Source organism: Vicugna pacos, chromosome 4, assembly GCF_048564905.1.
Source record: "Vicugna pacos chromosome 4, VicPac4, whole genome shotgun sequence".
NCBI classification, from domain to species: Eukaryota; Metazoa; Chordata; class Mammalia; order Artiodactyla; family Camelidae; genus Vicugna; species Vicugna pacos.
This window is the reverse complement of record NC_132990.1, coordinates 28,707,350-28,728,885: the sequence shown is the minus strand read 5'-3', so window position 1 is coordinate 28,728,885 and position 21,536 is coordinate 28,707,350. Positions and strand designations below refer to the sequence as shown.

Genomic DNA, 21,536 nt, shown 5'->3' with positions numbered 1-21,536 from the left:
TTTAGGTAAATATACAACATATTCAGGCATCACTGAAGTCAGACAAATTTAAGAATTGAATATGGTAATGGAAATAAGTAACGAAAGATTTGATGAGTATTTTCTTATTGTGATTCTTTATACACTGATGCAATTTAAAAATTGCAATCATATTTACAATGTGTATGATAAAAGATAGCATTAGTATTTCAAGTTAATTTTGCTAAGCTTTGAACAAATATGTTAATATGCAAATTTATGCAATGTGTAGCATTTATGGTATAAGTTTCTACAAAATGAAGGGTACAGTAAGTGAGCATAATATGTACATTTATCCATTTCCACAAGTCAAATTTAGTTATTATCAATACTAATGAAAACACATTTCCACATATTTAACCTTCAAGGCTCTACTTGAATTTCATCCTTTCTTTGGGGTCTTTACACATGTAACTAAATAGGAATCAAGCATCCTCATTATCTGAAACTCTCATTTACTGAAATAAAAGAGTTCTGTAATTATTTCTTATTATAAACTAAGAAATATAATAGCCTATACACCCATGCTATTATGTTTAAATACACAGGATTTTATTCTAGTTCTATTTTATAACTTAATTTTTTTCTGAATAGAAATTAAGTTTATTATTTTTCTTCTTAAAAAAATAAATATATAAAACTCATTGTAGAGGAAAGCCTCTCTCCCTTCCCCTAAGGGTGGGAGGCTGTGAAAGCTAGCTGGGAAATGAAGTACAGGGGATGGGGGACAGAGACTATCCTGCCATCCTTATCACTGCCCAGCCATGTGGGGTGGAAGGAAGGGGACTGTAACCTGATTTTTAATCTCTGGGAAATATGGCCATGATGTTTTCATTCTACAATACTTTCTTAAAAAAACCATTAATGATTTAAAGCTCAAAGTAGTAAGTTTCGGTTTTTTTCTGATTATCATAACATCCACTGTAAAGATATCAGAAAAAAGTATTAAAAATAAAATAAAAAATCACACAGGCCTCTTTTCTATATCACTTTCTCAATAAACACACAAATGTCATCCTATGAAGAATTTTTAACCTGCCTTTTCAATTTTAAAAGTATATCTGTTCCATCTTCTATGTCATACGTATTCTTCTAAAGCAACTATTTTAATAGTTCCATAGAATTCCATTATATGATAGAAATATTTGATAAATATAAAATATTCAGGCTGTTTATCATTTTCACTGCTATTACAATGAACCGAGAAATATCCTTTAAATCTTTTCAGACATTCATAATTACTTTCTTACATTTAATCACTAGATACAGAATTGCTGTATTATTAGTGTATTTGATAAATAGACTAAATACATTTTGCATGTTTATCTTTTTATAGCACTTGTCCTAAAAGTCTGGATAATCTTATCTTCTGCAGCCATCTTTGCATTTGTGGACGACAGACGTGCTATGTCTATTAAAATAAGACATCTGTGTCGTGTCCTAGTTTATAGGTCTTACAAAGTACAAAAAAATGATTTTTAAAAATTGAATTGTATAAAATATCTTTTCCCCTAAATCTATAGCCTATTACTCTATTCAACCCACAAAAGTTTTCTATTAATGTCTCTAGATGAGACATACATTCTGGCTTATGAATTCATGAAAGCACAGACTCAGGAAGGATCATAATTAGAGTCTGTGCAACAAAAGGTCTATTTGACCCTTACTTATGATTTCTTGAAAACCAGAAATCAAAGATTCTTTTGAATGATAGGATTATCCGTCTCCTCTAATTGCAAGACTCTCAAAGCGATAAAATTTGGGGTCCTCAGGGACAACTCAGCCCTTAGGCGCCTGCCATTAAGGATGGTATAGAACGATATGTCAGTCTGAATTGCTCAATGACAACTCCAGGTCCCCACTTAAGTTACGTCTAGAAACATTCTTCCTTTCCCCTAAATACTGTACACAGTTTCATCTTTCATTCTACTTGTAGTCCAGGCATTTTGACACTCAGTTCAGAAGGAAACACATCCATCATGACCTGTCCTATCACTTCAAGTTAAAAAGAAAGAATATCCAGTGACTCTAAAACACTAGTATTTCACAACTATAATCTTTTCAAAGAAATGCCATTGTCCGACATGTTGAAAGGGTAAAAGATTCGATGAGTCACTTTACGAGCTCTGTTTGGGGAAGGGGCAGGAAAGGTGCACACCTTGTGCCTTGGAGAACTTCCCTTACCTGGAGCTGAAGTCCATCACTTCCTTCAAAGCTGGTGCCAACATGCCCTCAGCCAGACACCCTTAACCAGAGTATCACAGGCCAGGAACTGCTTCCTTCTTATTCCCTCTGGAACAAAATACAGTGTCAGTCACTTTTTTTCTTCCACATTCCTTCAAGCAGAACAACATATTCATTATGTTATCTTTTCCTGTCACATTAGACTCTCATTTATCAGAATGCTCAACACAAAGGAAAGACTCGTAAACTCTTCACCTCTATAATTCACACCTCAATGATTAATACAGCACCTGTATAAGGCAAAGGGACCATCCATATTTTATTTTCTATAAAATGTTCCTTATAAAAAGGTTATTTATTATTTCTGTGCCAGTATTACTATCCATTTGGCTTAATTGATGTGTTAATTTAGGGAGCCATTTTCTATAAATTGCCCTTGGAGACCATACATCAAAATACTTTTTAAATGCCCCAAAGAAGCTAATGGTAAAAAAGAATTCAGAAAATGAAACACGTTATTTTCTACCATGAAAAGCAATTTCAGCAGGACACAGAATTTAATAGTGCACTTTCGTTAGTTCTGTGCCTGCCCTATTTGATATTCTTCAACTTGATACACACTGGTGAGGAACACTGATGTTCCCTCCAATGCACCAGGACGTTGCTGCTGTGGAACACAAGATGAAAAGAGACCCTTCGGCCACTTGACAGAATCACAGGTTTGGCAAAAACCTAAGAGCTGGGCTGTCTTTGTAAATGTGATGTCTAAGGGCCTCTCACTGCCCAGGCCTACAGCTACCTGACCTCCAGTGCTCTCAGCCCTGCTCCAGTCCGGTGCACAATTGGATGGTTAAAGGACACATGCAAACAACGTGGCATTATGTCCATCTTGTTGCTGTTTGTCCAGCCAGCACTTGTCTTGCTTTTGTCTCCTTCCCGAAGATCTGTAGTTTGACTCTGAACTGAACCTATTAGAGATTCTAGTATTTGCGGACATTCCCATGATGCCCACTGCCCACCCTGATCCTCAGAACCAGGGCTGAGCAGGTTGATACCCTTTCCTGCTGGATCCACCTCCCGGGGTTCCCTTGTTCTCCTTTCTGACCTTCTTGGCACTAGCCACTTATTTGACTCAGCACCTAATACCCGGCACCACCCTGCGTGGCTCCATGTACTTCCGCATACGCAAGCCCTTCCTATCTTCTAGTGTCACGTGAGCAACGACCTGTTTTGTCCCATCTTTCTATTAGTTTAGGTTAAAAGGTTTTGTCTTCATAGTACAATATGAAATGTGCAAGAAAAGCCCACTTGAATTCCTTTATAGAACTCAGCCCTGAAGAATGTTAATTGTTCTTTCCTTGAAGCCCTCTTAAAATTCAGCTTTCTCTCCTTCTGGAATACATTGTGTCCCTTTCACGTCTTACCCCACTGCCACAACAGACTGTAGTCAGATCTCACTTAGATAATAACAAAAACTTGCTAAATGTTAATCCAGTGCCAACTGAAAACAGATGGCATTTTAAAATTAGGATAATTTGAAGAGAGCTTAATAGAAAACCTATTTACAGAACAGTGGGTGGTACATAAGGAAACCACAAGGGAAGGTGTGGTAGAGTTGTTATCACCCCAGGCCTGCAGGGACAAGGGCGGGGAGCAGTTACTGCCACCCAGGAGTCAGGTATGCAGAGAAGGTCTCCTGGAGACTAGCAGTGATCTTTGCTTGGAAGTCACAGGTAGCGCAAGATGACGGGATGGAAGCGAGCCCTAGCATAAAACATTCATCTTTCCCTTCCCCCTGACTTACTGCCTGTGCTACCCATGGGGCAGACCATACTGGAATCCCAAGAGCATAGGAACCTGTTGATAAACTCCATCTGGGTTGGTTTCCAGTTTTAGAGCACAGAATGGAGAAAAGTAGAGAGGGCATCTAAAAGGAGAGTAGAAGAGACCCAGCCAAAATTTGTATTCATGCTTGGGAGCATCAGGTCTGGAATCAGATGTACCCCTGAGTCTTAGCTCTACCCACAGGTGTAACTGCAGACAAATTACCTAACTTTTATTTCTCAGTACCATTATCTGTACACTGGGGATAATATGTATTTAAGACTTTTGTTAAGATTAAACTCATCATGTAACTCGAGCATGTACTAAGTCCTTAACATCAGCAGTAGTTTTAACAATTCCTCTCAAAAGGTAAAATTAAACACACCCACTCCAGTCATGCTGAAGTCTTCAGCACTTGTTCTAATAGACCATATGTTTTCAAGCCTCGCTTTCCTAAGTGTTGTTCCCTCTGCTTTAGAATTTTTTCTCCCCCGATCCTAACCCTTGTTTGCCTAGAGAATCCTACTCATATTTTAAAGCCCAGAAAGTGATGTGAAGGCTCCTTCTCGTCCTTCCCTGGGAAAGGGAACTGTCCTGTTTCTCCATGGCACACATCACTCTGCAAAGCCATTAGACCACGTTAGTCTTAATGGACTGTGAGCTCCTTGAGGTTACATCCGACAGATTTATATCCTCAGAAGGTGCTTTGCTGCCATGGTCTTAGTAGATACACAATAAATATTAACTGAATAAATGAACATGTGTTACTAGATTAAGTCTGTTAGAAATTAAGGGAAAGTTTCAGTAACTTCTTGCCTCTTTGCCCCAAGGGCACATCAATCTGTATCACATTGTTAATGGGCAAGGGTGAAAAAAAAAAAAAGTCAAGAAAACTGAAGAAATCCCAAAGGAGAACCCTAGACTTCACAACTTTTCCCTGGGACAGCCACGCTGGAAAATTCACTTCATTTCAAGCCTACCAGAAGTACTAATCCTAATAGATTTCATTCAGTGACTTACAAAACTAGGTAACTATGACTACAAACACCTCTATGCATTTGATGCATTTGAGTAATAAAACTACCTGTTAAACTGCTAACATTTTCTCAGTAAGTAACCAAAAGATTTTCCCTTCCTATTAAATATTTTCTGCTTTGTGACCAGGTAATGAATTCACCTGAGTCTAAGAAATGATATAAAGGACAAAGTTTCCCATCCTTACTTCCATCCCTCTCCATTTGCCACCCTCAACAAGACCACCTTTATTGCACCTGTGTGTTCTTGCTAAATGTATTTCTGCAAATGCAGTTATTTATGTATATTCTCTTTCCTTACCTCCCTTAAAAATTTGCATGTTTCACCCTCATGATTACACTTTTTTTCATCTAAACTAACTTTGAGGTCTTTTATGTTAGCAAATAAATAGCATCTTTATCATTTTAGCTCCACATATTTCTATATTTCTGATATACCATAAGTTATTTAACCAGATTCCTCAAAAATCTGTTTTTCAAAACTTTCACTTACAATAAATGACTTGCTGTAAGTAAGTTAGTATCTCATAGGAGCTTTCCTAGGAGCATGTGGAGGAAATTCAAAGGTGAGTGCATTTGTAACTTTGAAATATATTTACTAATTATCCTCCATGAGAATCAAACCAGTTTCTGCTCTTCCCGGCAATCTATGAAGACTGCTAGGGTGGGCGGAGTCTGATTCTTGAAAATCTGATAGGTGAAAAATCGCATTTTTAGCATTATTTTATCTACCATTTTAAAAATTATGAAAGGTTTAGTGTCTTTTATGACTAACACAAGGATGTTGTACATTCTTTTATGTGAAGTTTCTATTACCAGCCTTCACCATTTTTATTATCCCGACTGTTTCACATTCTTTTTTGTACTACGTATTTTCAGAATGAAGCAAAGTCATTAACAACATCAGCAAAATATTCTTCTATGTTTAGTTTTTTTTAATGCTTTTGTCCCCAAGCTTCTTGCAATCCTATACATTAAAAAAAGCTAAATAGTACAAACCTAAATATCACAAAGAGGTCCCACAGTGCCCTCTGGTGGCAATCTGCTTCATTGCATCTTCCCTGCTTTAACTTGGGACAAAAGTAGGTAGATAAAGCTTGATGCTCAGACTCTTCATTAGCCTCTAAGCCTAGTTCAATCTCCTCAACCCTGGGACAATATGAAACTACACTCACGATGAAAATGAAAAGACTTTAAAGCTAAGCCAGCCTTCAAGGAACCAGGTGTGTTCCTTCAAGTTGGTGGGCGTCCTGATAGGCAGAGTTCATTCCTTTTCTAGTTTTTGGATTTTCTTTTCCTCTTTTCGTTTCCCCTGGGTGCTTTTAAACATGACCCTGGAGTATTTTCTCAGTGAGCTGCAGTGCAGACTTGTTACAGGCAGTCAGGCTCTGCTCCACCCTTCCCTGCTTATCAGTGAAATCAAAGGGAATACCATCAGTCTCTAGAATTCCAAGTACTAAAAATATCAAAGTCAGCTTAGTCAGAAACCTAACATACATTTCATTTCATTCATTCTGCAAGTATTTCAAATACTATTTGCAGTGTTCTAGGTACTTGCGAATTTTTCAGTGAGTAAAGCAGACAAATCTGTCCTCTTGAAGACTATCTTCTAGTTGTAGGAGACATAATGTGTCATTAAGCAAAAACACTGTATTAAAAACACACAGGTCTGTGACTGTCCAAGGTGGAGGGGGGAAGGAGGGTCAATTTGAACAAGAAAGAAAGGGTAGGCCTCTCTGAGACCATAGCATCTGAGTAAGAATTTGAAGGAGGTTCAGGAACGATGTTGTTTCCCAGAGGAAGGGCCTCCCGGACGTGGAGTGTGAAGGCCATCGCATACTTGGTAAGTGCGGTGGACATGTGAAAGAAGCCCTCTGAGGATTAACAGACCTCTTCACCCAGCTGCCGGGAATGCTGCCAATGCCAGCCCCACTTCTCATCCCACTTTGAAACTGCCCTGAGCTGGCTGTGCTGCCTCACCAAGGCCTCGCTTAAGGGCCACCTCACCCACTGACTGGTGGACACAGAGCATAAAGGGCTGGTCTGTAGCCACAACGTAGAACAGCTTCCCGCGGTGTTGGCTGAGCCCTTTGTTGAGATGGTACTGAAGCCCATCCCACCGGCTGATCCCTGCTTTCTTCCCTTTTCTTTCACAGATAATCCTCAGAACACCCTCTATAGACTTGTGCGCTCATCTTTCTTAGTCTGCTTGGCTAAGGAACAGCAAGGTATCCCACTGAAAACAACTTTTGTTCATTCTCACAAACATTCAGAGTGTCTAGCATAGGCTAGTACCAATCTTGGTGCTTAGAATACAGCAGTAAAAGAAAATTTTTTTTCATATGGAGATTAAATTCATGGAGAGAAACTTATTAAGATACATTGTAAATAATATAGCAATTAATGCTAAGGAGAAAAAGCAACAGAAGTTAAGCAATGTCTGGGAAGGGATTGCAATTTAATTGGGAAAATTTTACATGTAAATTTAAGGTATATGGAATTACATACATCAACATTTGAGCAAAGTTCTGAAGGACATGAGGGAGCCAGCCTGTGGATAACTAGAAGAAAGCATTCTAGGCATAGGCAATATGGAAACAAAGTCTGAAAAAAACAGGTTGTTAAAAAAAAAACAGCAGGAGATCTAGTTTTTTAGTAATACATTGAATGAGAGACAAATAGAAGTCAGAGTAAAAGAAGAGACATCTAAAACTGAGTATGTTATAGTAGGAATCAGAGATACTGAAGGAGGATTAATAAAATGGCCGCACTTAGGCTAACAGATTGCTTTTTCTTATGCTTGCCCTTAAAACAGTCAACTGACCCGACTGACTGGTTGCTACTCACAGTTCCAGGCCCACTGTTAAAACTAAAGCTATTGATCTTACTGTTTCTACTTTATTCCAGTAATCAAAAACTATAATCATGCTTAGTCTCTGAGTCAATCTCCAGGGAGAAGGTCACAGGACTTTAACCTTACAAAACAGCCTGAATTACCAAGAAGACCACACCTTGAGTGCTTACAGACAAAGAGATCTAACCGCTGGCCTCTATAGAATTGGTTGCCTGGAGGCATCACGACGCCATTCTGTCTTCTGATGAGAAAATAATTCTGTTGATTGTTATCGATGCTTTATTGTCTGAGCTCTGGCTGTATAACCACCCCACCCCAACCCCAAGGTGGGGTCACAGTTTTGAAGGCACTAGTCTGCTGTGAGCCCCCCTTGCCCTGCAAAGCAATAAAATTGCCTATTTTCTTCTAAGCTCCAAGACCTTGTCTCTGAGTTATTGGCTCATCAGGGATGGGGGCTGATCCTTTGGCAACAACACTGGCTTTGACTCCAAATGAGATGGAAAACCAGTAGAGGACTTTGACTAGAAAACCAGAAAGATGTCTCTGGATGGATTTTCAGAAAGCACTAAATTTTCAGAAGCAAAGAAACAAGACTATAGCAACAACAGATCAGTGTGGCTTGAACTAGAGCAGAAACAGTAGAGGTGGCTACAATGGGTTAGAATAAGGGTATGTTTGAAGACAGAAAAGACAGCATTTGCCAAAAGATTCAATGTGGGGTATTAGATAAACCCTAACTCCATGATTTTGGATGTAATCACAACAGGAGAAACAGAGCCGGCTTCTACTTAGAGCAAGAGGGACTACCAAGGCTTAGAGGGAGTTACCAAGAGATCCATCATTGGGGAAGTGGTAATTTCAAGATGCTCACTAGGCACTCAAATGAAAATGTCCAATAAAGAGCAAGGTAAGGGTATCTGAGATTCAGGGAGGGGACTCTGCCTGCAAGTGTCAATTCCTAAGTCATTGGAACACAGGTGGTATTTAAAAGCCCTGAGGTAAAATGACAGGAGTGAGTGTGGTTTGAAAAGAGGTCCAAAGACTGAAACCTTGAGTACGTCAACTGTTACAGACTGAGAGAACAGAGAGAAATCAGCAAAGGAGAATGAAAAGGAGCAATTAGTGAGGTAGGCAGGGAAGTAAGAGTGGCATTCCAGAAGCCAAGTGAAAACATAAAGTTCAACTCTGTCAACTGCTTCTGGTAAGTCACACAAGATGAAGACTGGGGATTATTCATTGTCTCTACAACAATGCAGGGACCATGGGAGACCATGACGAAATGGGTTTTAGTGAACCGGTGAGGATGACGATAGAATGGGGAAGAAAAAAGACAAATCAGGAGGGCAGATACTGGAGAACATGTACACTATTTACATGCACAAGTTAATGAAGACCAGACTTACATCAAAAAACAAGCCTTAGTAAGTTAAGACTTTGAAATCCTATAGACCACGTTCCCTCAATACAACTGAACTAAGTTGAAAGTCAGTAACAAAAAGATAACTCAAATCTGTATGTCTGGATATTTGTTTTAAATGGTAAATAACCAGGTAAATAATTTGTTTCAAATGGTAAATAATGGTAAATAAATTAGTGTACTGTAAAAACAACATAAGCCGAATGACAATAGAACTACCGTGTATTAAAACTTAAGAAGCCTTTTGGATCTTTACCCTCTCTGCCCTGTTTCCCTTTCACAGACTCAATACTGTTTCTAAGATGGTACTTAGAAGATTCACCATACAAACAAAAATGACTGTTCTGTATCTTTTTTCTCAAATAATTTGATTATATGCTCATCTTCCTCACTAGACTTTAGGCAATTTAAAAGCATTTATACATGTTGATAACTTTTAGCACTCAGCAAAATACCTAGTAGGTGGGTGGTACTCAAGGCTTGCTTATTTAATGAATGGGTGAGATGAATTCGTGAACAGTTAGCTATTTTACAGCTTGTCAGGTAGAATGGGAGGGTGTACAAAGCCAATGGATGGCTGAAAAAAAAATCTAGATTATTGAGTGCCATGTAGGACATCAGTTAAATTGTGTGGAATTAATGTTTTTAAGAAAAAAAATCACTCTTCAAACTAGCTGCAAAAATGAACTCAGAAAGTGCAGGGTTCAATAGCTGCTTCTCACCTCCCAGAGAGATCCACGCCTGCGGCTTGCTCTGACCTTTTGCCTGGCTCTTACTCAAGCATATTCTTATTGTAAAAGGGAACATATTTTTTTTTCTTTACTTCAGGAGCTACCAATGTTTTTCTCAGCCCACAATAAAATTAGAAGTAAAACCTCATGAGTCCCACTATAACAGAAACTTTAATTGAAGTAGAGTTCTCTGTGAAGCAGAACTCTGAGTATGTGCAGACTCGTTACTGTTTTGTACTGCAAATAACAGAATGAATGATGATTATATATATATGAGAATCCTGATTTTGGAAGCCATGCAGAGACTTCTATTTGCTTGTGAAAACCAGAAAATGTCGGGAAAGATAAGAGAATTAGGTTAAGAGTCCAAAAATACCACAAGAGGAATCATCTTTTATTAGAAAAATAAAATGACTTGGGTGAGGTGAGAAGTTGACACTTCCCTTTTATCATGTATTTCTACAGAGAGAGTTGATTCAGTATGGTGAGCCATTTGGCTATGCACATTTTTCACTAGCTTTCAACAAGGCACCTTGGTATGTTAAAATGTAGGTGTCTAAATCCTTTTCTAGCTGTTTAACATATACTCTCAAGATGACAATAAAACTGAAAATATTGCGTGCAAATAGTGAAAGGCCTAGTTAAATTTTCACCCTCATTCTTGGTTGTGAAGACTTAAATCCCTTAAGTGAGCACTGCTGTGAATATTTCATATTCCAAGAAGACAACTGTGCTTCACATAACATTTGCGAAACTAGATAAACACTGTTTTTGCACATAAATATCCAAGGAATGTGCCTACCAAGGTTATTTCATTAAATTGACCAACCCTGAAAGTGAGTCTCTGTCTACTGAGAACAAATCAAGAAAGGTGGCAATATAAGAAGAGTGCTACGGAACATCATTAGCCTGGAAGGAAGCTATAGTTTCCTTGTTGGAGAAATATCCTGCTTGCAAATTACCACTTTTCTTTCCTTCATAATGTTATGAGGCCAGAGAGAAGGCCAAAGTGAAAATTCAGAGCATGAATATTTGCCAAGATGTTTACTGATGATCCTAAAATGTATTTATTTACTTGTTTGCCTTCTGTAGTTCTCATTGCTCAAGACCCTATTTCAGTCATCTTTATGAAGATGAGGCTACTCCCTGCAAAGTGCAGTTAGTTTTTCACTTTACTTATGAACTACACTGTCATTTTCTGTCAGCACTATTCTCACTGTATTTTTTAAATAAGGTTATCCTCCCGTATGAGATTAGAATATTTTAAGAAATATGTATCCCTTATTGCTACCACTCTCTTCTCTTCAGATCTGCCCTCAATCCACTCCATCTCCAATGCCTAACATCATGCCTAGAAAACAGTAAATTCTTTTAAGTGTTTAGTGATAAAAATGACTGAAGAGAACATAAAAAAATTGTCAAAGTTGAAGTCAAAATTTAGAGGCGAAAGTCAAATAGCCATGTACTTATGGCTTCTGGCTTCTCTTTGGTGATTCATTTATTTACCAGATGACACAATGCTACATCTATGTCTTACAAAGGTATAATTTTAAGAATAAATATGCAGCGTTTTGCCAAACATTAGTTAAAGTGTATCCAAGCCACTTGTGACCCAACAGCAGTAACTTCAGAAGCACTGAAAATATTATCAGCCTAAGGCCCTCAAAACTGACAGCCCTGGGTAACACATGATCTTAGCATTGGTATATAGGAAAAGGATTGAAGAAGTTTTATAACAATGAGAGGAAACTGCCAAAAACAAAATGACAGTCAAATTATAAAACCTATTTGAAATCAAAATAAAACATGGAATAGTAGAGTTACACCATATAAATAAAATATTCAGGCACAGTGAACACCACTGTAGCTGACACAATGGCAGGAGAGTGGGTGTAATATTTTTGCACAAGAGGGAAGGGTAACCAGTACAAGCAAGCAAGATGTTTCACAAGGAAAAATGTAAGTCAGATAAAGTTCTAATATAAGGGGGAAAGAGAATTAATGATTTTCTGTTATATTTAATTCCCCCTCTAGGATCTTCGCAAAATCTGCTATGACTAAGTGTCTGCCATTCGTCATACATTAAGCCAAGTAGTAGGTATTTCTAAACATCTTGGAAGACTTTAAAGGTTGCAACTAAAGCTCAGCATTCTCCATACCAGGGCTTCCCACCCTTCACAGGATATTGAGATTTTTTTAATCCTCTTCCCCTCTTTCCTCATTCTAGTTGTCTTATTTCTCGGACCTGAAAGTGTCTCTAACAATACTAATGGCACATCATATTTTTGTTGTTCTTGTTGTTCTGACTTCTGGACCAACTGCATTAAAGACAGTAGGAACCAAGCGTGACACTAGAAAGACTCAGAGGAAAGGATCTGGGGGCTGGATTACTCCCTGGTGTAATTTAAGAGACTCCGCTCCAGTGGTGCTTAGGGTGGTGATAACCATGGCACACAAACACATCACAAGCACGAAGACTTTTCACCTGCGGTGAATTAGGATCACAGGTAGAATAAAGGTGAAATACCAGCTGTTTGTAGCCCTTAACAGTGCAGGGACGGTGGTCACTGTGGGTAGTTGTGGAGAGAGCTAGCTTCTGTTAACTACACCCGAAGCCCTGAGATAAAAGTAACAGGCTCAGGGCATCCAACCCCAATCCAAAGCAAACCATAAAAGCCTGAGGGCCTCTACAGCAGTTTTTGAAGATATTCTTATCTCCTCTGAAAATCAGACCTAGAATTTAATTGATGGGGTGGCAGAAGTGCAGGGGGCCACTGATGGCTGTAGAGTCCTAAACCGAAGTCATGGCCTTCATTTTAAACAGTGTGGGACACAAAGTCCTATGAGAGGACATGAGTGGATGAGCCCACAAAGTTTGAACTCCTGACTCCTCTGAATCCTGTTGCTCAGTAGAAGTAGTACTCTTCAACTTTTTAGAGACAAGTTGCACCTTCCCTTGCCTGGGGTATGAACAAGAGTATTACTTAAAACAGATTTTTCAATAAATAGTGTAATTCTTCTCAAGATCCCAGCCTATAACCTGTCCTTGCCTTCAGGCTGTAACAAGGGTGAGGTCTCAGCACAGTATGAAGGGGCAGATACAATCCCTGCTTTAGGAATAAACAGCTTTTACCCTCAAGGGCTGCAGTACTTAGCAAATGTAACAGAGCAGGGACCAAGATTAAACTTGGAGTCTACTCAGTTCCTTAGTTCATGGTCGAGGGAGAGGCAGCATTTGCCTGGATATGAGAAGAATGTGACACACAGAACTTACTCATGGTGTGAATTCTGTGTTCCACAGGAACCCCAAGTACAAAATATCGAAACGGATAAATGAATAAATAAGTGGAGGAGAAGCAACAAACATCCCATGCAGAACAATTCCAATAATTTACGTGGATACTCTGCCCTCAAGGAGGTAGAGTCTAACTCTCAGTCGGGGCTATGCAAAGGGACTCGTTTCTCAAGAGCACAATATTGAAAGGAAAGGGGTACAAAGGACAAGGAATAGAGCCGAATGAATAAAACTAACCTATATGAAGGTACAGCGTAATGCCAATGGAGACCACCACAACAGAAGGAAAAACAGTTCAGTATTTTAAAATTCAAATATAAAAAGATACAAGATTGACAATATATTTTAAAAAGAGTAACAGGAATTCAGTAAAATCTTCACTGTGGTGAAGAAATGGAGTGTTACCTCAAGCTTTACAAAAAACAAAAATACTGAGGATTTACTACTAATGAAATCTCACTAGAGGAACTTACAAAGCATGCAGTTTAGGGAGGACATAAAACATGCAATGCAAGAATGATATACAGAGGAATGGAGAGCAAATACTGGCAGATATATGGCTACATTAAACCAAATATGGACTACATAATGGTGGAACACACCCACTTGGGGAACATTAACAAATCTGAAATAATAAAGAGTAATATGAATAAAAATGACCTGACAAATCTATACCATTTGATTCTAACTCATTCCTCCCAAAGTTTTTTTTTTTAAATATTTACATAGCATGGTGTTAGCAATTTACATGTCTATAATCTTTTCACATGACAACTCAGTTAAATCATTCATTTATAGATATATATATATATGTATACACATACACACACATACCTACACACACACATTTTTTTTTCAACTACAACTATGAGCTATGTATTAGAAACATATACCAAAAACCTAAGGGCACTGAAATAATGGAGAAGTGAAAGGATGGAGAATATTAAATACTAACCCAAACCAAACTTGCGTAGCAAAGTTAGTATCAGAAAAAGACAAGTCTTGGAGCAAAAATTACTACTAGATTTGGTTTGCCAATATACAATGATAAAAATTGCAAATTCATATGTACCAATTTTCAAGGAAAGTCCTATTTGAATAAAAACATCACTGATAGAGTCTTCTGGAAATGTGAATATGCAAAGAAAGACATTTTAAGCTGGGATGAAGACTAATAAAGATATAATAGACAAAAGATGTGAAAAGGAAGAATTTATACAAAGATCAGCCAACAGCATAATTTAATCCCCAGTAAAAAGTGTAAAGATGTAAATTTTGGGAGGGGACATTAGAAAAATAGGTCAAGGGATACAAATAGATGCTCTTGAATACAAAGTTAATAAAGCAGAGGAGTAACATTTAAGTGCAGTTTTCTGGATTTTAGGGAAATAAGCACAGTGATTTAAGGAGTTCAGAGAAAAGCCAAATGGAAGCAAGCAAGCAGACTGAGCTAAAGGACTTACTCCAGTAAGGAGGGAGGACAGTGCTGATGGGAAAAGAAAAGATGTGGAGAGCAAGGAGGTAGAGGAGAGGGTGTAACCAAAGACTTTGGAGCCTGGTGACTAGAAATTGGTGATATTATTAGAGTAATTCAAGGGGTAGGAAAAGAACAAACTTGGAAATTATTGAGTTTAGTTTGAGCATTGCTTTTAGAAATGAAAAGTATACAAGCAAAAATGATCCTCAGGTATGTGAAATTCAAAGACCAGAGTTAAGCTGATGGGGGTTACAAAGGGAAAGTGAAAGCAGACAGAAGTACATCTTTAGTGGGGGAGGGTATAGCTCAAGTGACACAGCATATGCTTAGCACACACAGGTCCTGGGTTCAATCCCCAGGACTGTCTCTAAAACTGAGTTAACTAATAAGCCTAATTACCTCATTGCCCCCTAAAAATAAATAAAATTAAAAAATAGTCACCTAGAAAACGTAAAAAAAAAAAAAAAAAAAGCACTATATCTTTAGTGTGTCTCCCAAAAGGGAAAAACAGGTTACATGGAATGAATTTGAGTGAATTTTACCTGCAGAGGTTCCTTTTCTTTCAACCTAGCAATCCTTCTCTGCCCAGAAGAACCTGGCAAGTGTTAGCACTGTTTCATCTCCTATAGCTGATTCTATAGTATTTCTGGTCCACATAGGTAATAGAATCCCTTCTTAATTAAGAAGAGTACCCTCCTAAATCTACCTTAAGCAAAATTGCCCAATGTTTTTAATGTCAAGGCCAAGTATTGCCAACTTGTTTATTCTCCATAATTCACTTAGGGAGGAAAGAAAGAATGGAAGAAAAAGAGAGAGAGAAAGACAGAGAAAGAGAGAGAGAGGAAGAAAGCAAGCAAGAGAGAGAGAGAGAAACAAAGAGGGAGGGAGGGAGAAAGAAAAAGAAACAAAGAAATGGCAGGTTGTTTACATAAATATGCAGAATTTGAGAAAATAATAAAAGTAAAACATAAAATCAAAGAGCTGTGAAGCTTAAAGGGTTCATTAGAAGCCCCACGTGAACTTTAATCCATTTTTTCTTTGAGATGAACAATCCCAACAGATAGCACTCAGGGAAGAGCAGCTTACATCATGTTGTCAATAATTTGGATGAAGTGTTTTATTCACATTTTAAACTATCATTACCATTTAGTTGCCTGGAGAAACAAGGAACTTACAGTGATGAGGACAATTCAGGCTCACACGCTTGAGACTAATTTCCTAAATTCAGCCGGTAATTTCTATGCATTTTCTCTATGGAAGTGACATATGTTATTGATTAGCAGAAACTCTGGGTTAGGGTAATGGGTATTAAACTCATCTAGCCCTGTGCTTATTTCCCCCTTACAAAATTTTTAGTTTGTATTCAACTTGTGACCTTGTCTTTTCCAAATTCCTTTCAAACTTAAGACCTGAATTGCATTAAAAAGCAGTTTTTCTACACTACTGAGGTTTTCTTTGTGTGTGTGTGTGTGTGTGTGTGTGTGTGTGTGTGTATCTTTTGCCACCATGCAGGAAAGCAAGCAGAATTGTCAGTTATGACCACAATGCTCTTATCAATTTTATCAATGTTACTCTTCCTCCTGCTAGAGGAACTTTGTCCTCTTCATAGTGCATCTAAAATGCTGGAAACAAAGTAAACCTAACAAAATGCTGAATACATGTCAAGAGGGGATTCTGAAAATCCCTTTGGATATGGATGTATACCTGAAGCAAAACTGTTCTTCTACTAGAAATTTTCCTGTAAACACACTAAAATCGGAAAATGTACAAGGAAAATTTGGAGTTTACACAATCCACTGCTTCAGCTGTGTCTGCTATGTCCCCTTATGGTACCATGTTACTATACATAGTCATAATATATATTGAGAACCCAGAATGGACTGTTCAAAATGATAAAAAACCTCTTGATATATTCTTGGATTCATCATTGAGTCTCAGTTGTCTCACATGTAGTCAAGATACAAGTCCCAGTAAGGCCCCTACAGGGAGAATTCCATTAATATAAAAAGAAGGAAACATTTTAAAAACCTTTCATTTACCCCTTCATTTTTTTTTTCATTTCACATTTATTGAAGCATATACATGTATTAGACACACCAAGACATGATCATTTCCCTTAAATCACATGAAATATTAAAGTATAAGAGAATGTGATGAGAGCAATGTAGGAATGCCTAAGAATGAGTAATACGACTAGGGTAACGTAAAGATGTAACTGAGAGACCTACCCACCAGGGAACAGGCATGGGGTGTCCTAGCCAGCCTGAGGGTTTGGAACATACTAAGTGATGAGATGGTGATGCAGAGGAGAGGGCATTCCTAGTGTAAGAGGGAGCATGATCAACGGTAGGAGATTAGAAGCATCCTGGTGTGATCTAATAGTAAGAATCCACTATGAGCATAAAATAGAGTATACTATTTAAAGGGTACCTGATAATCCTAGAGAAATAATAAAACATTTCATTCTTTATTGCAGCCAGAGAAATCAAAATTAGAAACAAGGTTAACAGGAAGTCAGGCAAATTTACTGTTTTTAATTCTTCTGCAAACATTTAACACTCAGATCTAAACAATTCTTGTCAAATTCAGACAATTTTTAAAAATGAAAGAACTTACTAGATTACATTAAATTGAATCGCATGCACCTAAATTTTCAATTACTGCTAATTACCAAGATTTAATGCTCTAAGTCTATTTGCCACTCAACAGGTCCCGTTAAGTCCCATTAACAGCAATAGAAATTCTGTGGGAACCGACAAAACAAATACCTCTGTGTGTACATAGTTTTCTCCTTTATAATTAACCTTTGCCTTCTACCCAGTTTCTTAAGTTTGACATTTTAATTCCTTCAATGAAAATGATTGGATTGTGATGAAAACCAGACAATAGCCTCATTACGTACATCAAAGTACCAGAGAGAGTAGCAACATCACAGATACTGGCATATTCACCAGCACAAAGTTCACTGCCATGAAATAGGCAGCACAAAATACGCAGTCAAAAGGTGGAATTTTGGGTAAGCAAAGCTGATTTGATGTGTAATCTCTAAACAGGAGAAAGTAAAAGAGATTCTTTCATGGTAATGAAACCCAAAGTCCAGTTAAAGAAAGACAAAAGTGTTATCACTTGACAGCTTTAGAATTCATATGTATATATACACACACATACATACACACAAACACACACACACCCATATATAAAAAAATTACCTTCTGGGTTCAACCTAGTTCCTTGAAGATGCTTTGAACAACTTCAATGATGTTAATTAAAAGGCTGCCAAAGCGTTTATCAACATTAAACAATTAGATTCATAAATATTTTAGGCCAGAGTCAAATTGTTAAGTTAGAAATGATTCTACTCATCCCAAGGTAAACAAGTGGTACCTCTATGTTTTCATTTTTATGGGCACTCCTCTCATATACTTATGTATCAATGACATACCATAGCTTACTTCAAACTTCATTTGTTCAAGTATGTGTATGACTTGCCTTTATGGATTTTGAACTGTAACCAGAGAAATCTGTTCTCTTAAATTGGGACTCAAATTGGGTTTTTCCAATTGGGAACTCAAATTTACCAAGTTAATATTGAATTTGGTTTCGGAGTGAGGGGATCCAGCTATCAAATATTTAACCACTACCAGGACCGGAAGCCAAGTGGCAGAGAAGCTTGCTGGAAACTCTTTCTACTTTTAAAAAATATGATGTATTTGAGACAGGTGTGGGTCATGGGGTTAGTATGTTTCCCATGATTTAGAAATAGAAGCCCAAGTGGGAGAACACCTTCTTTCTGGATAATTCCAGATAGTAGTTAAAACGTAGAATAAACTGTAGAAGGACTCGGCAAGGCCGATACTGATTTCTTTCACAGGAAAAATAGAGCAAAGAACACCTTAGTCACGATTCATAATGGACATGAGTAAAACCTCTTGATGGAGGTCATAAGTGGAGAAAATCTTGTTTCCCAGTAGAACCTTAGAAGGGCTTCATTTTCAATAGTTTTAGTGTAAGATTATTCACCTGTGCATAGCAAGCTAGACTACATTTCTTTAGGAAAAATGTTTTTACCTCTATTACTTGTACCTTAATGTGCTCAAAGTGAACCATTTTAATAAAATGAATCAAAGCTTAGTTGTTTGTATGGTATAAATATGAGATTTGTATACTTTGTGTTTAAACCAGAAAGTATAATATATACTCCAAGACCTGATTTAACTACCTACTTTTCATATGAAAATTGAGCAAATAATAAAATTTCATTTTTGCTTTGCTTTCCCCCTTTTGCTAGGCTGAGTGTTAATGATCAAGTCTAACATTAATAGGAATTAATAATTCTTTTTTGGAATTTTTGGTTTTGGTTTTGGAAGCTCTAAGTCAGTAACTGTCTTAGTGACTTATTTCATCCTCGTGTCATCTTAGAAGAACTGTAATTTGAAAAGATGAAACAGGTACCCGTGTGTGTGTGCTCACACAAATGACACAGATGGAGCCTAAATTAGCATATTCTTCCAGATCTGGGTTGATTCTTGTAAATTGCTCTTAAAACCAGAAATAATCATCTTTCAGAAAATGGTAAAGCCAAACAGTGCTGTGGAATCTCAGATTGAGCGAGTTGGGGAATCAATTTTATTTTGAGATGGCTGGAGCTGGTATATTTAAGAGTGAAAATGGGAAAAAAACTTGCAAGAATCAATGATACTCAGTTGGATATATATTAGATGAGAAGGCTTTTAAGGAAGAAGAAATGAGGCATGTGAAAGATGAGACAGGTAGTCATCAATTAGCAGAAAAGAGTCTTTCAGTACAAGCTTAGAATATGTGTCAGAGACAGAACATATTAGGGAGTGAGATTAAATATGGAGACTACAAGCCAGTTCTCAAAGACATGATGCCTTATGCTAATGAGATTCAAAACCACTCTGGTTGGAACAGCATGAAGAGGCAGCAGGACACCATTTCATCACCTGCTCTTTCTTCCTCTAGCCTAAAATTGGTCTCCCCTGAGTCCAAAAAGGGGACTTACTCTAGAGCCTCACAGATGTGAATCTGAAACCTAGTTTCAACTTTTGGCTGTGTCACATGGGTATGTATTTTAAATCTCTAAATTACTTCTAATAGCTAATACAATGTGGATACTACGTGAACAGTTAGCAGCATGGCAAATTCAAATAATGCTTTTTGAGGTTTCCCGGAATTCTTTTCAAATATTTTCAATCCACAGTAGGCTGAATTTACAGGTGCAGAGACTGCAGATACAGAGGGCCACCTGTATTTGCCAAATTCAATTATTTTTCAGAATTTCTGATCTATAGCCCTAATGACATTCTCCTTTTGGCATATGCAAGATATTCAGGAAATGTTCTTATCAGCTTTGGCTAGATGTTTCACGAAGGTCTAGGCTTTTCACTATTTAAAATGTTTCCAAGGCAGGCCTGTTCTGTGTCACCAAGGAAGGGCCTTAGGGGTAAAAGATCTTGCTTCTGTTTTAGAGCTTTAAAGGTACAAGAACTCTATTTTAGAATCTAAAAGGTGTTCCTACCTTTTAAAAGGGAACCTGGTCTCCAGTGAAACCGCAAAGGCACAATTGATTGACCACTCGCACGTGTGCTACATTAGGACGCTCAAAAGGACACACACATCAACTTTCAGTGAAGATGGATAGTTACACAGCTGATTTGATTAAAGGTGATGGTATTTCTAGTAGCCTCTTTCAGGAGCATATTCTCCAAAGCTTCATTTTGCACTGTCTTATTTGGCAAGTATGTTTTAAGATAAACTTTTAATAAGATTAAAAATATGTACATTGGATGTTGAACAGTTAAGAAAACTCATTACATATGTAAATATAAGCCATTCAAATTACTAAAGAGTTAAAAGCCAAAGCATAGAATAACTAGCCAAAGGTCTTCAAGTGATGGCCGAGAGAACAGTGGAATCTGAGAGAAGGCAAAAGCACAGAAGAGGTGATTTGTTTTACTTTGGCTTCGTGTTTTTAGAATGGAAGGGAAGGGCAACTTGAGAAGTTGCCCTGGAATGTCACAAAGGGCCAAATTAGAGTCCATCTACTGCTTTAAGAAACTGGTGATTAAATACACTGCTTATTGTTCTAAATGTTCTAATTTTTTATTTTAAATGCAACCTTGTTGCTCGCAAGTTATTCTTAGTGAAATATTTTTAAATGTCAATTTTAAAATCTCAGTAGTTATTTTGTAGAAAAGCTGACTCTCACCAAGTATCAACCTACAACAATAGGAAATTTGTACTTAAGTCATCCTTCCTAAAGGATTTTTTTTTAACATACTTGATACTCAAAAAGAAATTAAACAATGATATGAAAAACCACCATGTGGTTAACAAAATAACAGAAAAAAACTAAAAAAAGTATGAGAAGACTAAATTTTCTTTAAGCTAATTCTTAAAAATTAATTAGCAGAATCAGCTGAAGAACTCTGAAGCAATTAGCCTGATTAAAACTCAGTTGGTCTGGAGCAGAAATCAAGTATCTAGCTGGCTGAGTCTACTTGGAAAGAGAATAAATCAAACAAAGTAGGCCATCTCTAGATGGCCAATCAAGTTGGAACACTTCAATGTTACATTAGTCTCTCTACTTTTGTTTTGAATTTTCCATAAATTTTTTTTTGAAGCAACAGACCAAACTTCTGACGATCTTAAGTTTAGAAACTGATGCGTTATCATACAGCA

At 37.4% G+C, this 21,536-nt stretch overlaps 1 protein-coding gene across 32 annotated transcripts in view; it reads right to left on the bottom strand.

Annotated features, from left to right (window-relative positions):
- PTPRD (protein tyrosine phosphatase receptor type D) overlaps positions 1–21,536 on the bottom strand; it is a 1,865,527-nt gene that overhangs the window by 1,325,915 nt on the left and 518,076 nt on the right. For 31 of the 32 annotated variants that reach the window (XM_072959433.1, XM_072959445.1, XM_072959436.1 and 28 more), the window contains one exon: positions 2,203–2,310. The gene's annotated coding sequence lies outside the window, so the exon portion shown is untranslated. Of the gene's footprint in view, positions 1–2,202; positions 2,311–6,059; positions 6,131–8,071; positions 8,087–21,536 lie in introns of those variants that run through there. The other variant, XM_072959447.1, reaches the window with a different exon arrangement.